The 9,200-nt window shown below is 31.4% G+C and overlaps 1 long non-coding RNA gene across 1 annotated transcript; it reads left to right on the forward strand.

The window, feature by feature from the left end:
• The first annotated feature begins 825 nt into the window (after positions 1–825).
• Positions 826–3,676, forward strand: LOC106759079. The gene is made up of 3 exons (XR_001375589.2): positions 826–1,016; positions 1,138–1,208; positions 3,459–3,676. It is a non-coding gene; the product is annotated as an uncharacterized LOC106759079 (long non-coding RNA).
• The last annotated feature ends 5,524 nt before the right edge of the window (positions 3,677–9,200 follow it).

Genomic DNA, 9,200 nt, shown 5'->3' on the forward strand with positions numbered 1-9,200 from the left:
ATGAGAAAAAGTGTGCGAAAGACAAAGTGATTGTTTGTTTCATTGAACAATTAATTAACATCTCACGAGTGTTATTCTTATTATTATATATATGTTTGTTTCAAAAAAACACGGCATTAGTGATTCTTTCAAAGATTGCATATTCATTTGTTTATGGAAAGCAATGTGAGTTTGTCTCCAAAAGTTGACTATGCAAAAACCTCATTCACGGTGAGATTATGAAATATATGCACATATGTTACCGACAGCGACTGTACGATTGGAACTGAAGTCAGATTTTTAAAGGTTTTTTTTTTTGAAAAAAAGGGCAGGTGATGATTAGTAGTAGATAACTTCAGCCATATTTAGTCAGAAAATATTAAATATGATGTTAAAATTGTTTGTTTTTTTCATTGATTTGTGACTCATTAATACGTAACTGTTAATTCTTTTCCCTTTTTTCGATTTGCCAATAATTATGATTTGAGTTAGTATATATTCTTTAAAACAATGTGTAATAAAATATGATAAACAATGTATCAAGTGAAAGATGAAAATAATAAAAAAGAAATATAATTTTATTCTAGTTCACTTTTGAAAAAAAGTCATATATCTAGTTATCCAACCAAACTAATTGACTTTGTTTAACTTTATACAACATAAAAAAAAAAATGAAGAAGAAAAACATCTAAGAATTAAAATCTTATAACATTTTTTTTTTTATGTCTGGGAGAATGTAAGGGCCTGATAAATTATTTAAAGTCATTGGGCCTCTTAATTGGGTCAGCCAAACCCATAAGCTAAGGGTGCCTTAGCCTTAGAGGGAGACTCTTTTTCAGAAGTCAGATCTTTCATTTGCCATTTTCCACTCTCTCTCTCAAAAAAAAAAAAAAACCCCATATTTCCCTAAATATTGCTCTGCCTTCTCTCTAAAATACCACTCTGCTGAACCGTTCAATTCCTGGTTTGAAGGTGCCTAAGCGTCCACGACAGCAAGGGCTTTACTTTGAATCGATTAGTTTCTTTGTCTCCTTCCGGTAAGTGATTTTCTTGTTTCTTCCGTTATTTTCGAAACCTAGGGTTAGGACCCTCCCTTTTCTAATTTCTATTATACTCTAGCTCTAAGAGCTGATTCCATCACCATTTTGGTGATTATAGGTTCGATTGATCTTGTCTCTGCGTTAGGGTACTGTTTTGAGGTCTTGTGAGTTGTTCTGTGTAACCAAAAGGTAAGGAGAGCTAGTTATATATATTTTTTAATTGTTTATATGCCCTGTATGTAGGTATGTATAATGTCTGTCAGAGGTTTTTACTGTTTTGTAACATGAAAAAGGCCAAATACTTTAAAACCTTCTTGTGCAACATGAGATCATTTGGTGTCGGTTATTATGGATGCAAGCTCATGAAAAGTTTGCTGGTGGAAATATTTACAACAATGATATACGTCCTCAAAATGTGGGTTAAAACGAAAATATATATATTTTGTGTTGGAACGTGTTTCTAATTTTATATGGATATCTTAGTCTTTTATTATTGGTTTGAAAGGTTTTGTTTATGCTAAATAATATTACAACATGGGTTTGTGGGTAATAATACTGTTGCAGTTTGCAATTTGTGGTTTTGGTAATGTTGTTACTTTCCTTTCATAAAGAGTTATTGTCACAACTCTATTTTTTTGTTTTTATGTTATATAGCTATTGTAGCTCTAATTCTGTATCTTGTTTTTCATTTTTCACTGTTGGATGGGGGTATTTGTTCATTCAGTGTATCCTAATTATGGGATCATATTTTTCTTTAATGATATATTGGTCCTTTGTTTAATTTCTTACTTTTACTAATTATTATTTTGTCAATATATTTCTGTGTAAGAAATTAATGGTCCATCATACATATATTATATTAATATAGTGAAATATATAAAGAAAGTATGATATATTGTGTTAATATAATATAGATATATATCTACATATGATGCAGTACGTATGTATCTATCACATTAATATAATATAGATATTTGTATATATATTTTAGAAAGAAAATGAGATATATAGAAGTATGGAACTTTTTTCACCTGTTGGTCATATACTTATTGATATATGCAAGGTAATTATGGGATATATTATTATAATGGTGTGTGGGCTCTAAATATGTGCATGTAAATATTATATGTATATAAATGTGTAGGTGGGACTTAGAATTGGATGAAAGGGTGGAAAACATTTATATGTAAAATTTATTTAGAGTTATGATGTGAAAATACAGTAAAATAGAATTGGTAGATAAAGTGGGGACCGTGGATGAAGTTCTTTTATAATTAAACATAAGAAAATTATTATATATATGTTAATAGATGAAGTTACGTGAATTGTAGAATGGATGAATAAGGTGGGATACTTTTGTTAGAAGGATGAGTTTCTTTTTATAATTAGACATTGGTAAGTGTAAATGAAAACTGGATATAAAGTGAAACCTTTATGTTTGATTTTAAGTATGTTGGCAATTATTTGAGAATTGTTATGTAGAAAGTATCTAAGTGTTGTAAGTCTTGTTGACATATAAAAAGGGAGTTTGTGACTTCATTCTTTTACTTTTAACAAATTATATATTTATATATGTATGAGGGATTATAATTGTTGGATTCGTTGCATGCTTTATGGAATAAAGGTGAACACATGTCATTCACTAGAATTTTTGTATGATGTTGGAATTTAGAGATGAATGGTTATTTTATATTGTTTTATATCTTGAGTTTGGTTGATTACTATATGTAATGAAATTATGTATTGAGACTACTATATGAGATTCGTGATTGGTGAATTAAGGTATCGTATTGAGACTATGTATGAAAGGAATTGAGGTTGTGTTATAAGTTATGTGATTTGGTGAGTAAGATATTGTTGAGATTATGTTTATATTGATTGTGGCAAAAAGTATATGATTACAAAGTGATGAAAGTACAATCCAAGTGGTAAACTAAGTTCCATCTGTGTAAAATCTCTCGGTGAGATTTTTAGTATTTTAAAATGAAAGTAGGGGCTCAGCCTTGGGAGTCATTCTGACGCTTCAATGGTCAATCAAACTCACTTAGAGAGGTTGAACCATGTGGTGAGAAGTAGCAGGAGGTCCTTAGTCTTGGGGGCTCCCAGTATGCCTCAAGGCCCTGAACGGACTAACCTCGTGAGTGTGGCAGGGTGGGGAACCCAAGTTTCATAAGTCACCACGGGTGCAAGACTCGCCATAGCCTGACTATCATTTTAAAGTCCGGACGAGTCAAGTCTAGAAAATAACATGCTTAGGTTGTGTTTATTAAACTCTTTGATTTAAGTTATTTATTGCATGTTATATACTTGATGTGATGCATGTTTTTTTTTTGTATAATTAGCTCACCCTTGCTTTTTCTTGTCTGTGTTTGTGCCATGTCTGCTTGCTTGTTGTGTGTGTTTTCCTGTTGCAATGATCATCCACTTGGATGTGAGCAGAGGAAGGAGAGGTTTCACTGGAGCATGTCTTGGAGGAAAAATGAAGATGTTGCAGCTTAGACTCACTANAATTTCTTAGTTATATTATGTCATTTTGAGATACTATGTTTTGTCTTTAAAATTTTTAAATTCTTAGCTATTTTGATGGATGACTGTAATCCGATTTGTCTAAATGCACTTCTGACTGCTTTCCAGTATTATGATTGATGATGTCTTATTATATATATTTGTTATATATTTGGGACGTCACATACGAAATGATAGAATATTTTTTCTCTTGGTGCTTATATTTTCATCGTAATTTAAGCCTATATATACTGAATAAATTAAGATGTATCTTTGAAAATGGAAAATAAGAAAAGTGGATGGAAAGACTTGGTGAGATGAGAATGAGATCCGCACAACATAAATTAAGATGTGACTTTGAAAATATGGCAGATAAGTAACTGAAATAGGAAACAATTGGGGAAAATTGTTGTGTTTATAGAAAAAGTGTAACTCATGAAATGAAAAAAATAAATAAATTACTGAGCAGTTGGTGAGATGATTATGATATATACCAAACATAATGAAGATGGAGCTTTGAAACATTTGCAGTTTTGAATGTGTTAATATTTCCGAGGTGGTCAATTGGGCGGCACGTCATGATAATGCCACTTTCACACACGTCAAAAAATATGTAGTTGGTTTAAGATACGTTAAATAAGTGTTTGGTCTAAATGAGTGTTTGGTCTCCCATAATTTAGTGAAACGGTACATTTCCATATTAAGAATAGCATTTATTGCTTATGGTTCCGTATACTTGTACGGACAAGTAAGAGACTGCCCAATAAAATGATTGAGCTCTCTCAAATTCTATACAATCTTAAATATAATTTTTAATTAAGTTTAATGATAAATCTTACTCATTAGATGACGATTTTGTTAATCATAAGTTTATTTTGAAATCTAGAAATATATGTATGAAGTAAAAATGTAATTAATTACATTTATTATGAATTTAAAATTTTACTATGATATCCGATTGGTTAGACTACTAAATTAAGTATATTCAAGGTGGGAAAACTCACCTTAGAGGGAAAACTCAAACATTGAACGTACGCTGTGTTCGTTTGAACAGATTTTACTGTTCAAACGAATTTGCAAGCAATGAATTACTTTTTAACCGTGTTCGTTTCCGCTAATTACAGATGATGGATAAGCGATGATTTGTGAGGACTTGTGAAAATTACACTGTTTAAGTCATCTCGCAAAAATGGGAAGATTTGCGCTGATTTATAAGCAAAGTACTTATATACCCTTCAAAATTCGATGTGAATCTGCAGCTTTCATAATATTCAAAAACCATAATATTAGATATTAACGTTAATATTAAAAAATCAAAATGTGAAGCAACAAGAACTGGGAAAACATAAAATAAAATGCATTGTGGTTTCACGAGAGCACACTGTTCCTTTGTCATTGTGGCTTGTGGTTTTTGCAGGTTGAAGACGTGTGGTTGTAGAGAGGGGATGAGAAAGAAGAAGGTTCATGATGAGGAGATAGGCAGATGAAGAAGACGAAGTCGTGATGTATTCAAATCCGGAGAAAGCGTATCCGGATCGACGTTTTGGAAGATTTTGTGGAGGAACGATATCCGGATACAGTATTAGAGTATCCGGATCCATGTTGTTCATCATTTTTGCGAAGGAGGCATATCCGGATACAATTTTGCCTATCCGGTTCCAGGCGGCCGTTTTCCGGTTCTTTGGATGGCAGCGATGGGTTGTTTCCTGATTTTCTTTCTTTTCTGCTTTGAGCTTGTAAATCATGGAGTTTCAAATACTTCAATTAAGAACATGGAGAATCAAGTTCGGAGATTTTATGAGCTTCCTTTGCAAGAGAATAAGCGGTCGACGCAGAGACCAGGAAGCCTTGAAGGCTAAGGCCAAGCATTTGTAACCTCAGAAGATCAAAAGCTGGATTGGAATGACATAATCTTTCTCAAATGCCTCCCCATTCAGAACAGAAAATTGGATTTGTGGCCACAAAACCCTCCTGAGTTTAGGTACATGAATAATACAGCATGACCTTGGGATATTTGATTAGTTCATATCATGATACTTAGAGAGGATCTACATTAATAACTTAGCTGTTTTCTTGCTCTTATTTTCCTCTCTTGTTTGTTTCATTCATGAAATTCTAATGTGGAATTTGTATTCTCATGCTTGTAAGGATGTCATTTTGCACTTGATTATCAAGGAAACATTAGAGAGATAGTCTGAAGAAATAAGAGAAGTTACAATTGCAATGATGAAGTTCATTATTATGTCTTTGGGGCTTCAAGATACACAGATATCAGAAAGTTTCAGAGAAGGACTATATGATATAAGGATGAATACTACATTTAAAAATAAATTTATTTTAATCCATTATAAATTTATTTTAATCCATTATAATTTTTTTAATATTTAAACATTAATTTTAATTATTATTAATTTATTTCCTCTCTTTATTAACATTTATACATTTAAATATAACATTAAAAAATAACATTTTATATCATTTTAATAACTAGGGACATTTTAGTAATCTTCAATTTCTATCAATTACACTAATTTTTTAAATCTATCACATCAATCAAATCCTACACTAATTCTCACAAACTTTACCTTCAAATCCACTCTCAATTACTCACAAATCCACTTAAAAAAACAACAAAAAAATTACCCTCAAATCTATTCAAATCATCTCCCCCAAATCATCTCCCACAAATCCTTCCAAAAGAACACAGCAGTAATGTTAAGCCATGAAAACTTTTTTCTCAAAAAAGTTATCTCAGGGCCTACAACACCAAAAACATGAGGCTTGAGCCATAAAGAAAACCCACCTTGGAAGAAAACCTTTGTAACTGAAGCTACACATGCACTGCTAAAGTCATGCCATATAAAGTTTATAAATACATAATTTTTCCTCTATTTTACCAAACTTCGAAACACACTCTTACAGAGACTTTTAGAAAGTTTCTTCAACACTTACCTCTGTATTTAAAGAACATTAATATAGGTCATAAATTTCTTAGAGTGTTGAAGCAAAGATGTAATCCTTAGAACTTTCTTATATTGGTATTATTTTATTTATCAAAATATATTTTCATTACATGTTTGTAAATTACTAGATGAACTTATCACTCATCTTTTTTCAATATCTTGGGATTGAGTAGGAATTGGTTCCAAGTTGTGGTCCAATTAATTCTCCTCCTACTTTTATATGTTAGAAATATATATATATATATATATATATATATATATATATATATATATATATATATATATATAAGGCTCTAGTTAGTTATATAGATTTAATATTAATGCAAGTGATCCATTCAAGCAGTCATTAGAGAATAATATTGAAGTATGGTGATCTTAGGCTCTAGGTGTCAAGAATGGACAAAGAATTACATTCAAAGATGATATTCACGACAAGATTATTTGCATCTTTATAAATAATTGAACGATTAAAATAGAGAAAAAAAGTGGTGAAATCTAACTTCAACATATCTTTATCATCTTGAAATTAATCTTTTTTATCATAAACTGCTTTACTTTCCATCTTGTGAAATCAACTTTATTTTCTCATATCAAAACTATTTCCACACCTTTCACGCACCTTTCTATTGTTTCATTCAAGTCAAGCTAGTTTAAACTTTGTGTGTTCTACCAAACTTTTATGGATATGACACTTGTTGTACTAGAAATACCTAGTACACTTGCTGGAAAAATTGATTGCTTTGAAGCATCGACAATTTTCAACTACAACTCATGCATGTGACTTACCAGTCACTCGCTTACCACTAAAGCTAGAACTCATCACTACTTTCTTGAAGAGTCTTATGGGCGAAGTTCACCAATTATATCACCACACAAAGTTTACCAAGAGCTTAAGACTACACCTGTTACTAAGACATACACACATAAACATGTCAACAATCATCTCCTACTCATACAAGGTTTCTCACACAACATCAATACCCAACCAAAACTCATTATATATTCATAAATAAGATACAAAAACAAGTTTAAACATGTTAAGACATGTTAAAACAATTAAAACAACTAAAATAGTTAGCTCATTTCACCTAGATACTCCAAATTTAATCTAACCAATTTTAAACTTCAATTGGCTCACATTCCTCCTTCAAGTAATTAGTTTGTGTTTCATTCTTTAAACCTCTTGAAAATTCTAGATTTGAATTATGAATTATTTGAATGTTTCAACTCTTACCCAACTCATTCTACTTATAAATAACGTTTAACCTAAGAAACCGGTTTTATCTTTTACAAAATTTAACACACAAAATTCTATAATAAACTGACACTAGTATAATAAAAGGAAACGACAACGGTTATTTTCATTTATACCCAGCGGTTCTGCAATCGAGGTACATACAGGCGAGGCAAAAAGGGGTAGGCTTTTTGTCTCAGTTCTAAACCAAGGCAAAAAGGGGTAGGCTTTTTTCCTCGGTTCTAAATTGAGACAAAAAGGTATGTGTTTTTGCCTCAGTTCAAATCCAACCGAGGCAGTAGAGGGGTTTTTTCTATTTTTTGTGTTTTTTTTTTTTGTTTTCACCATTCTCCAGGTCAGTTGGTAGCCCTTGACTGCAATCCATCAACGCCCACTGCTCCATCTCACACCACCATCATCAAATATTCCAAATTGCGAAGAATAAAGAACGAGGATGGCGCACTCCCACCACCACCTGCATAGAATCAATCAAACACCACCATTCCTACAGAGAATCAATTAAACATAAAACAACCAAATAGAAATCAAAAAAAGGGGAGGGAAGGAAACTTCCTCCTTCGCTGCGAATGAAAACGAAGAGAAGAAGAACAACAAGAACGACCATTGCGCCCTTACACCCCGTCGCGTCTCTGTCACACCTCTGTCACGCCATTGATGATCCCTCCGTTGCGCCTCCATCGGAATAGAGAAGAGGAAGGAAGCCTCCCTCTCGCCAACGTGAAAGAAAACGAAAGAAAAGAGAGGAACGACACAACTTCTGTTTGCAAAATGTCTTTGTTCGCGAAATTTAACCCTAAACACATGTTATTACCTCGGTTATTTTTTTAACTGAGGAAATTAGGGTCTACGACCTCAGTTCTATAAAGAATCAATGCCTAAACCCTCTCAAAAAAATAAAAAATAAAAATTTCAGCTATTTTATGTCTCGGTTCTTTAAACAATCGAGGTAATAGATATTTACAATGATTACAAAAATGTCACCACGACAGGTTTAGGCATCAATTCTTTTTGAATCGAAACATATATGTTTATGATAATTACAAAAATGTCACCGTGTCAGTTTTAGACATCAGTTCTTTTTGAACTGGGACTTATACATTTGCAATAATTATAAAAATGTCACCGCGCCATTTTTTGTTTCAATTATAACTAAACCGATGTCAAATGCGCAAGTTAAAATCCTTTTCTTTCAAGTGTAATTACGAAAAGATATCTTATTATATACCATTATATTATATATTATATATATATATATATATATATATATATATATATATATTTTATAAAGTTTACATATAATATAATATATAACACATTCGTTCATATATTAACTAGTTTACAAATATATAATATAATAACCTCACCATATTCTGTATTATATATTAAATATTATATTTTAAAATATTCAATTAAAATTTATTTTAAAATATATTATATATGTCATTATAATATTATTCT

Source organism: Vigna radiata, chromosome 4 (assembly GCF_000741045.1).
Source record: "Vigna radiata var. radiata cultivar VC1973A chromosome 4, Vradiata_ver6, whole genome shotgun sequence".
Classification (NCBI taxonomy): Eukaryota; Viridiplantae; Streptophyta; class Magnoliopsida; order Fabales; family Fabaceae; genus Vigna; species Vigna radiata.